Raw genomic sequence first — 11674 nt, 5'->3', positions numbered from 1 at the left:
GGATTTTGCTGGATATACACACCAACAAGATGATCTTCTTAGAAAAGGTTTTTGATTAAAAGAAAGATAAGTTCTCAAAAGTAAATACAAGAGTATATAAAGAGAAGGAGAAGAGAAGATGAAGAGGCAAGTCTTGGAACATGCTCCAAGGCTGCCTAGAAAACAACAGAAATTAAAAACAATTTTTGAAAATCAAAATAAACTCTTCAACTACTAAGGCCACGAAATTGTCTCTTTATTTTAGTGGGTTTGGGCCTTGAATCATCAAAATGGATTATATGAAGTGAAAACATAAGCCTCATTAAAAACCTTCCTTTGGAAAACCCAGTGGGACAAAACCAAAGGCAGGGAAAAAGAGCACTCATGAATCACTTATCCATCTTGATGAGGTCCTTGAGCTTGAATCAAAACCAAAGAGGTAGTGACTTGGCTCAAGTCATTTGGTCGGTCCCAAATGTGGTTAAGCATCCCGGCAATGGCTTGGTCGAATAGCTTAGCTCTAGAACAAGTCATTGGGACGGCCGGTGTGACAAGAATATCCTCCGCTACAAGTTCTCCTCAGCTACAAGCTCATCCTCAGCTACAAGCTTAGCTCCTTCCTCGGCTACAAGCTCACGTTCAAGCTCCGGTTCATGCTCCATATCGTTAATGCTATCCATGATCATATCACAAAAGGACTCTAAAACCTATACCTAAATCATAGCTAAAAGCAGTAAAAATAGGGTTATATCAACTCCCCGAGACTTAGCTTTTGCTTGCCCTCAAGCAAAACACAAAAGCCGAACCCATGGAAGAGGTTTGAAAACACAGGAACTCCCAACATTCTCTAGCTTATTGCCTTGATCATCCTAACCAAATCCATATGTCTAGCAGTTCTAATCAAATCCTAACCAACATGTACTTCTCTGCAAGCTTACACAACATTCTAGATTCCATACATAAGTTCCACAACTATATCCCCTAGGCTTTCATCGCTGGGTCTCATCAAACAAGCTAACATTCAAGATCCGTCTAGATTCAATCCTGTACTATACCATGATAAATCGACCGTTCTTTATATTCTTTTTTTGGTGTTCTTTCTCTCCCCAGAATTATTCTTTTTAGAGAGTAAACAAAGGGGAACTCGCATACTGGATCGACACCCTAGGCATTTTTCCAACCTTTGTAATTGATCATTCCAAATAATGTATAATAATGGGGTCATAGGAAACATTCCTACCCCTATACACTATCTGAAAGTCCTATCAATCTCTTATTCATCATTCATTTTATTTTATTTTTATAAGGGGAGAGGAATACTTTTCTTTATCACATTGGTCTCAATATCAGGTATGATAAGGAGTCAATATCTATGAATACTAACCGATTGATGAGGTAAAAGAAAGAGCAGTGAGATTAGCTCTAACCTTAGTGGTTGTATTGGAAACTAGGATATCCTCAAGTTTGTTGGTTTGCCATCTAAATTTTACAATAGTCGGATTGAGTCGAACCTGCAGCATTAATCAACCACGATATAATCTAAAGAATAGAGATCATAATTCCTAACAAAATTTTGACTCAATAAAACGACTGAAAAAGAAAAATATGTATAAGAATAACACTCAAAAAGAAAACGTAGTTAGTAAGCGCCTCCACCAGACTTAAACGTCACTGTCCCAAGTGGCATTCAAATCCGGAGTAAGCGAGAAAAAAAAAACGAAAAAGAAAAGAAAAAGAAAATCATACAAGTGGGTTGCCTCCCACTAAACGCTTCTTTAGACTCAATAGCTTGACTTTCCTGGATTTTTTATATCAGGTGGATCAAAAGGTGGCAGTAAATGCTTCTTTGAAAGACGTCTCATCATCCGAGGTGGCTTATAGGCAGTTGGTGTGTGAGGTTGACCAAAGAAGTGCGGAACATCAGCAGGGTGAGACTCAAGTATGGGTGGAATACTCCTTTTACCTGCACAATCATCAAAAGAACAAACAAGCGCTCGACGAGAAACTCGTGGCTTGCTAAACCGTGAAACAGTCTTTGGAAATTTTAAAGTCAAATTGATGATATCTGTAGGTTTAAGAGGAAGATATGAGTACCGTTGCCTCCTCGGAGGTGGATGCAGTTGTAGAGATGCAGTGGTTGTCGTGACAACAGGTCCTAGAATAGCAGCAGTGATCTGAACTTGCGAAGCAGCTTTAGTACACAGTTCTGGTTCAGCCCGTTTGGGGTGTCGATCGACACAGGTACTGGTGTCGGTCGACACCATCTCTGCAAATCGATTCTCAGCAACGAATCCGGAGCTTGCTTCATGTGGACGCTTGCTGTTGCGAAGTACCTGTTCAGAGACAACCACTGTCTTTGTCTTGTCATCCTGCTTCTCTAAAGCATCGTCTCGTATCATAGCACTCTGAAGAGGGGGTGACAACTTGTCTATTTCAACTGGAGGCAACTGAAGTAGAACCTCATCCATGATACTCATGCAACGCATCTCAGGAATCTCTTGCTTGGACTGTCGAGGCAGTAGACAAGGAATTTTTGGTGTGTAAGCAATAGGCGGAGATTCAAGGCAGATAGGTGGAGTCTAAGTCCAATATCGATCGACACTAGGTGAGTGTCGGTCGACAATACTGTCTGATATCGATCCTGCTCTTTCAAACATCAATAGTGGCCTGTCTATGTGATGTTGGTGTCGATCGACACCAAGGTGGTGTCGGTCGACACTGTCGGGGTCGACTCTGGTCGATATGGGTTTGTCACAGCTTGACTTCTCCTTGAGAATTGTTGGTGTCGATCGACGAAGGTAATGGTGTCGTTCGACACCATCGGGTATAAGTTCCTCCTCCTCTGTGAAATTATTGATTCCACTTGACAAAGGTAAAACAGAGTCGTTAAGATCAATTGGTGTCGATCGACACCCTTATGTATCGATTGACACTGAAGTTTTTTCTGCAACTGGACGAGATGAAGTCTTTTCTGAAAGTTCTCGCTGAAGGATCGGGTTTGGTTTCTTTCCACTGTGTAGTGTGACTACATAGACAAATGCTGAGGTAGGAGAAGGCTGAGATATATGAGATCTCAAATTGTCGATCTTCCTATTAAGATCTGTGTACACATAATCAAACTTGCCATTAAGATCAACCACGAGCTTTGTTTAGCTCTCAAGAATCTGCGCAAGCATGGAGTCGAGTCGGCTGTCTAAGGAGGGTTGAGGGGGGGAGGGGGGGGGGGCTTGGACAGGAGCAGAGATTGCTGAAACATGATTTTCTTTGCTTGCGGTGGCAATCTCATTCAAGCTGATCCAAGCTGCCTTTAAACTTTCTATTGGAGCTTGAGAAAATGAAGAGATCTTCTCTCTTAATAATTCTGTCACTGAATCATCAAGGAAGTTGATCATGAATGCGTTCTTTGTGTCAGTCCAATTTTTCAATGAACCTGCTTCTATTTGTCACAACCATGATGTTCCTCTGCCCGCGAGAGAGTGTGGGAAGAGTTTGCAAAGAAGATAATCAGCTTGTACACCATCTCCTTTGATTGAGGACACTAAGTCTTCAAAGACTTCTAGATGATCTAGTGGGGATTCATCAGAATGTCCTCAAAACTTTCCTCGTGAAACAAGAGTATAGTATGCAGGGTGAATAGCAAAGTGTTCTCTTGCAAAAGGAGGTAGTTGGATCGCTGATCGATTGGAGTAGAAAAGATCAGCGTTGTTGAAGTCGCCTATGGTAGCTGGTTTGTTCTACAGAAGGTGTCGATCGACACCCTGTTGGTGTCGGTCGACGCAGTCGGCGAAATCTGCCTGCAGTTTGTTGCGTTCCATCTTGTAATTACCCTATCACAGGAAAAAGAAGAAAGAAAACGCGTGAGTAACAAAATAAAGAAAAATAAAAGCTTAGTCTAAATTCTACACCTAGTCTAATGGTGAATCAAAGAGAACTTTGACAACGGAGCCAAATTTGATATAGGACAAATTAATCCTAAGACCACTCTCTCAAATAAAGAGGTCAGTTGCAACACTTAGAGATCGAATTCACAAAGCTCTCGGATCATGCAATAGACGAAGGTTTTGAATTAAGATAAGTAAAACTGTAATGAAACTAAAGAGAAACAAAAGTAAGCAATAGACGATTGGTTGGTTGTGAAACAAGATATTAAAAGCGTCAGGCTTAGGGTATTCTCAGGAAATAGATGATAGTAGATCTAGAAATAGCTAGGTTGTTATCAAACCGTTCTCGAACTCAAACTATAATTTTAGAGTAACCAGTGGTGTTCCGCAAAACTCTCTATACTTAGAGTTAAGATAACTGGAGAAGCCGAGAAATCCTATACTAGAGCATGCATTATTATCAAGTTTGATTAGTTCACCTAGTACCTAAACCAGAGCCCTTCTATGAGCCTAACTGTTCTTTCTTAAATACCTAGGCTCATCGATTATAGTTCAAATAACAAGTACCTATGGTGGGCATACCTATTCTCTAATATTAATTTCTAGTTAGCTACTCTAGAACTAGCATTAAGAACAATCAAGATGAAGAATCCTACAGATAACCTAGCAAGGGGGCAATCTACTAAATCATCTTAATCCCTAATGAGAAGCCCTAAACCTAACAAGTGGATTACTCAAACATGATCAAAGAAACACAAATCATAGTCTGAATAAGAAATCAATGATGAAAATAACAAAAGAAAAGAGTAAGAAAGATCTTCTGTAAAGGGAGTCTCCATAGAGTTTTGCTCCCAAAGTACAAAAGAGAAACAGGAGATTAGTCTCTCCAAGCTTAGGTCTAAACAATGACCTAAAAACTATATATATGTCTTAAAAACGTGATGGGCCTTCATTAAACATAAGAGAAAGTTCTGGGCCAAATTTAGAAATCTTCAAAATATCAATAAGTTGCGTCTTGAAATTGCCGTCAGGTGTTGGTGTCGCTCGACACCAGGGGTGGTGTTGTTCGACACCTATGCGGATTTTGATCTGCGAACTAAATCTAAGGTCTCATAATTTCCTAATGAAACTAACCTATATAAAAAACAACTTACCTGTAGAGGTGCACCCACTCCTTGTTGAGCATTATATATTACGTATTTTAAAACCTTTATATAATATTAAAAATATTTCAAATTTTAACAAAATACTCTTTACACATAAAATTGGAGTTTATATTCATACCAATTAGCAAATTATATAACACAAACTCATATATTAATTCAATATAAATGACCTACATAAATTGATATGAGAACAGATCAATGAACTTTATCAAACACAACTCACCATAATTCTCACACATCAAATAGAAATAAATAATACTAAGCAGACAAAACCCACAGTAATGTTCAATATTGTGGAATAAAGATGGTACTAACCTTTCGTGTGATAAGTTACTAAGATCAGCTCCAAATTCCCATTATTTCAAACAACAAAATTTGCAAAACAAAATTAAAGAATTAGTTTATCATGTTTCATGTATTTGGTTTTGCAAGAATGTCCGAGCATTGACAAGATATAAAGACTCCAAAAATGCTCAATACAAACAGTTAGAGCAAACCACACAAACAAATAGATCTAATTTGTTTCGCAGATTTCGGACAACAACCCAAACAAATCTTAATCTTGAAAGCAAATTTGTATTGAGAGCAAACCACACAAACAAATAGATATGAATTCTCGAAGAAACAGTTAGAAGTTCCTAAACCATCCAATTGTGTCCGACAATAAATAAAACAGTATTTTTCTTTGTTTCGTAAATTTCAGATAACAAACCAAACAAATCATCTTGAAAGCAAATTTGTACTGATAGCCACGCCTAAAGCAAATCACACAAACAAATAGATCTAAATTCGCGAAGAACAATGACATGCAAAAAAAAAAAACTTTGCCGATTCGAATCAGTGAAAATCCCAAATTCAGACTTTAAGAAACCAAAATCAAACAACATTACTGTCGACATTCACAAAATTTAAAAGAAAACAAGCCAGATTAAAGTTAGAAACAAATTTGTAGATTCAGAGACACATGCCTTCGATTAGAGCTCAACTCGGACAGAGATAGCCAAAATTAGGACCGGCGGTAGGTTTAGTCTCGTGGCAACAGTAAAGGACGGCGGAGGGGAGATTTAATAAGTGTGCATTTTACATGTTTTGAGCATCCATTTGTTATCACTATTTCTTCATATCAAAACTGTTTTATACCATTTCTCATCATTTGTCATCACTTTGCATGTTTAGGATAGTTTTGCATGCATGTTGCATATATGTGTTGTTTTCAGGTGATTTGGAGCTGTTGACGAGCTAATTGGAAGAAGCGGACCTGATCATATCAAACCACTCGACCCTTTGGTCGAGTAGATCCTTCACAACCTCAATAGACCACTCGACCCCCTGGTCGAGTAGAAGACCTCATCACTTCACGTCACCACTCGACCCCCTGGTCGAGTACAACCATGAGGGTCACTCGATCATATCACTCAACCCCCTGGTCGAGTATCATCACCTCCACCACCTGACCCTCACTCGATCACACCACTCGACCACCTGGTCGAGGAACTCCATCACATTCACTCGACCACCTAGGTCGAGTACCGTTCCTAATCCGTCCCAATACTGCGTTGCTTTGAGTATTAGGGTTTCGGAATATTTTGCTATAAGTAGCATGTATTTTACATTTTCGTTTATCTAAGTTTTATTTCGTAGTCACTGTGTTCTTGACGTTTTTGTAATCTGGATTTCTCTTAATCTATTCAGTATTCAGTATTTGCTTTTGATTTCGTTTACTAAGTTGTTCTTCCTGTTATCATCTTGCTATTACTCTGTTGTTGTCATGTTTTCATTTTATTCATCGTTTATGCTTTCTACTATGATGTCTGAGTAGTGACTAGGTTTCTAAGGATGGGTTAGAGTAGTTTAGAATTCTCAGTATGCTAGGTGGTTGAGTTTGATTTATAGAATTTGAGCCCAGACATTTCTGCACCCAAAAGATGTTCGATGAAATGTCTGAACCACTAATTCCAGAGATTTGTGGCTCTATACCAAGGTATTGGTTGCAGGGAGCGTTTTGGCTTTAACTTGTTGATTCGTAATGCCTGTTAGGTTAGCTCTCGTCAATGGTGATTGAGTCTAGGACTGGTTTAACTTGAGGGTCTCTGTTGCGGTGGCACTTAGATTTGGTTATCGAACTTGTTGTCTAGAGATAATTTATTGAGCATATCAATTACTTGTAAACTGAGGAAACGAAACTACTCAATTACCCCATCCTCGGGAATTCTTTACCTAATTGATTACTTTGTTTGCTTTGCTGTTGTTTACTGCATCTTGTTACATGTTGCTTCGTTTTTACATTTCTCTCCTGTTACTCGACTTGATACTCGACCACCCAGTTGTCTGGCAATAAACTGTGCAGTCGAGTATCCTTGTTACATTTTCTGTCTGTTACTCGACCTGTCACTCGACCACACCCAGTGCTTGGCAGCAAGCTGTGTTGGTCGAGTGTTTTTACTGTTCTGCTTGAATTTATGTTTCTTGCATGTTCACTTAGGACTGCTAGAACACCCCAAAACCTACTATTGCTTAGCTTAACTTTGTGAACTCTGATTGCATCTTGATTGCTAGCATCACACCCATTTGGATTGACAACCTTCAGTACTACAACGACATGATAGTGCTTTAGGATTAATTGACTAAAAGCCTATTATCAAGATTAATCGGCGACGAATTGTCGGATTGAGAGAGGTTGAGCAGAGATGGCTAGTTCTTAAGGTTCTTGAGAAATTTGAGAAAATAATAACTCTAATCGACAAATTGGGGAAATTCATCATTTTGTTAAGTGTTAGGCGGAAAAAAACTATTTTACTTTCCCGCTTAATGAAAACATATCCATAGCGTAGGATAAATAATATTATTTTAATCAATGTTTATTAGCGTCATTTAAATGCTATCATATGAATACTAAAAATACATCTAATCTTCAATAGCAGTTCAGTCAACCGTGCTATGACGTCTTGCTATCAATGGACATTTTTTTGTAGTGAATCTCTCTCTGTCTACTGTCTCTCCTATATTGTTCTTCTCTCTCTTGCTCTCTTTTTTACATCATGATGTCTTTATATATTTTTCCAAGCGGTGCGTGAAGCAAAAGATATTTCTCTTATATCAATAGGTGTTTTTCTAATCGTCATAGACGTAACAAGGGGCTAATGTAATTTACACAAGTAGAGGGGTAGTTTCTGAAATACAAATGTTTATGTAAATATAAATGATTAGGTAAATAAACACTAACATGCACAAAAAAAACCATTAAGACACTAAACATGAGGAGAACACCAATAAGATTTAGGAAGCTACGAGTGTGAAATAGAAATGTATAGAACACCACTAAACATTCATATCCCCTTCACGCGTTGGCAATTCGTAATTGTGGATGTCCAACATGGATAGTAGGTACTCAAACGTCAAGGTGGAAGAACAAAGCTTTGGTGAAGAGGTCCGCGACTTGGTCAGTAGTGGAAATATGTTTACTAAAAATGAGTTTATCTTGAACAGTGTCACGCACTTGATGACAATCCTTCTCAATGTGTTTAGTCCGCTCTTGGAAGACGGGATTAGTCGATATGTGAATGGCTGATTGACTATCGCAAAATAGAGGAATATGAGCAGGGTGATCAACTCCAAGTGTCGTTATAAGACCTTTCAACCATTTAATCTCTTTGAATGTATAAGCCATGGCACGATACTCAGCCTCAGCGGAAGAAGAAAATACAGTTTTCTACTTCTTTGTTTTCCATGAATGTGAAGAATCCCAACGATAAATAATAGAGGTAGAGAGAACACTGTGTAAGCGGCCACGCCCCATAATGACAGTCACAGTACGCCATAAGAGATAATTGACTATTTGAACAAAGAAGAATACCTTGAGATGGTGTACCCTTGAGATAACAAACAAGACTGAGTGCCGCCTCAATGAGCAACAAGCGGTAATTGCATAAATTGGGAGACCGTAGCAAAGATATGCTCGAGTGATGGTGAGGTAGATAAAACGACCAACGAGCCATCAATATTGATGGGGATCGTGAAATGACAGACTTGCTACCAAAACAAGCTTTTCATTGAGTTCCATTGGTACAACAGATGGCTTACAACAGATCAAACCCACGTCATTAATAATGTCTAGAGCATATGATAGTTGAGAAAGGTCGAAACCATTCCGGCCAAGAGACACATCAATGCCTAGAAAGTATTTCAACTTTCCTAAATCCTTCATGTGAAAACATTGATGAAGTTGTTGTTTGAATCGATTGATGGGTGTTTCAGGTGATAATGAAATCGTCGACGTAGATTAGAATACGAAAAATCGTATTCCCATTCTTGAGAGTGAACAATGAGAAAGTTTCATAACTCTGAGTGAAACAAATGTGACAGAGTGTAGTTGATAACTTGGCGAACCAACAACGGGTAGCTTGTTTGAGGCTATATAGAGAATTATGTAACCGACAAATGTTTTAGATAGATCCAAACATTTAAAACATGATGACATCTTCATGTAGACCTCTTTTTCAAGATTACCATGTAGAAAAGAATTGTGAACATCCATCTGAGGGACCTCCAATCTTTATCAGCAGCAACACTAAAAGAGAATAAATTGTTGTCAACTTTGCGAGTGGAGCAAAAGTTTCTTTAAAATCAATACCCTCCTTTTGATGATTTTCCATAACCACTAGACGAGCCTTGTGAAGCTTAAGTGAACTGTCCGATTTGAATTTGAGTTTATAAACCCATTTGCTACTGATCACTTTGTCCCATGTGGTAACTCTATAATATCTCAAGTATGATTTGCTTCAAAAGCATCAATTTCTTTTTACATAGCTTCACATCATTTTTAATAAAGAATTGCATCCTTAAAAAGTTTGGGTTCCTTGCTATCAAGAACATCCACCAAAAATGCTATGTGGTCTACTACAAATCCACAATCTATTAAATAATTTGAAAGGAGATATAGGACCTTACCATAAACCAAAGTTGAGGAAGTTGAGTTGGGAAAAGTAAGAGATAGACCGTGAGAAGAAGAATGTCTTGGAGGGATAATATAATCTTTAAGTAATATTAACAACATTTTCTTTCTCAGACCTTTGTCCAATAGTTCAGGAAGACCCGAAGAGGCGGATTTGACCTGGCCAACATATTGAGGGATCGGTGTTTTTGATGGATCGATCGGTTTAGAGAACTGATCGACCGGTCCAAAACTTGCAAGTAATGTTGTCGAGGTAGAGATATATATCAATCATTCATGTTGTGGAATTGATCGATCTTGTGCTTACAGGTATCGTTGAGGGAGTAGAAGGATCGATCGTTTCTGGTATGAGATCAATCGATCTGATAGACCAAGAAACAATATCTATAGTAAGTAGGTGTAACTTCCAAAGATGATAAATCAATGGAAACCAGAACAATAATCACAAACATAAAACAATCGTCATCATCTAAATGAAATTGAGATTCAATTGCAAACAAAAGATAATAGGCTTGATGGATGGCAAGCAAAGGGAGAGAAATCCTCTTGAAATCGAACATTGCGTCATAAAAATCTTGTCAGTTTCAAGATCATATACCCGCCAAACTTTTTTACCATAAGGATAACCAAGAAACACGCATTTGCGACTGTGAGATGCAAATTTAACTTTATCACGTGATGGGATATGAGCATAGCACAAACATCCAAATGTACGCAGCATAACGTATGAAGGTGTTTGCCAAACTAGATTTCATAAGATCTTTATCCCTTTAGTACTAAAGATGGATTTCGATTAATGCGATGTGTCGCTTTTAGTATGCTCTTTAACTAAAATGTAATGGGAAGATTCCCTTGAAATAGACAGATGTGGGCTACACTCAAGATATGATCGTGTTTCCGTTAAAATCGTCCATTTTGTTGTGGAGTATTAATCGAAAAAGTTTGATGGAGAATCCCATGTTCTCTAAAGTAGGAGGTAAGACACATGAACTTTGTGTCGTTGTCATACAGATTGACACTACCAGCTTACCAAATTGGTGTTGGATCATGCCACAAAAATTTCGTATTATTTGAGAAACTTCAGATTTGGCTGCATGAGATATGTCTATATTGAACGAGAGAGCCACCTCCCCCCCCCCTCGTGGTTGGAATTCTATATGGACCAAAACATGGCAATGGACTAAAGAAAAATATTCCAAACTTTTGTTAATAATAATAGGAAAAACCTCTCGTCTTTGTTTAGCCCAAAATAAATACACAACTATTAAGTTTGCAAACATCTTGTGAAGATTGATGACATTCTCATAAAGAAGATAAAACACTATACTACAAGGATGGCCTAATCTACAATGCCACAAGGCTCTATACGATGCATGATCAGACGAGGCTTTGTGAACTTGAGCAGCCAAAACACCCGTATAGTAGTACACTCCTTCACGTTCTTCCCTGGCCTCAATCAAAGTTCTCAAAATATAGTCTTGTAAGAAACAGAGTGTGTCATGTTAGATTGCAATGGAATCTATCTATTTAAGTAATTAGGAGACAAAGATCAAAGTGCAATAAGAATCTAGGAAAAATAAGACGTAGCGAAGTTTATGGGTAGAGCTTAGAGGGAGAGTGCCACGTTTGGTGGTTTGTGAGGCTGTGCCATCCGATTACGTCACGGGTGATGGAATAATATAAATTCTGGATAATTT

General features: G+C 38.3%; 2 pseudogenes across 2 annotated transcripts; both read right to left on the bottom strand.

The window, feature by feature from the left end:
- Positions 1–1267: 1267 nt before the first annotated feature.
- AT2G06885 lies at positions 1268–3838 on the bottom strand (annotated as a pseudogene; the record flags this gene model as incomplete). The annotated part of the gene is made up of 1 exon: positions 1268–3838.
- A 4537-nt stretch (positions 3839–8375) lies between these two features.
- Positions 8376–11630, bottom strand: AT2G06880 (annotated as a pseudogene; the record flags this gene model as incomplete). Its single annotated transcript has 1 exon — positions 8376–11630.
- Positions 11631–11674: the final 44 nt, after the last annotated feature.

This window comes from Arabidopsis thaliana, chromosome 2, assembly GCF_000001735.4.
Source record: "Arabidopsis thaliana chromosome 2, partial sequence".
Taxonomy (NCBI): domain Eukaryota; kingdom Viridiplantae; phylum Streptophyta; class Magnoliopsida; order Brassicales; family Brassicaceae; genus Arabidopsis; species Arabidopsis thaliana.
The sequence above is the reverse complement of the archived record's forward strand: the minus strand, read 5'-3'. Positions and strand labels throughout refer to the sequence as shown.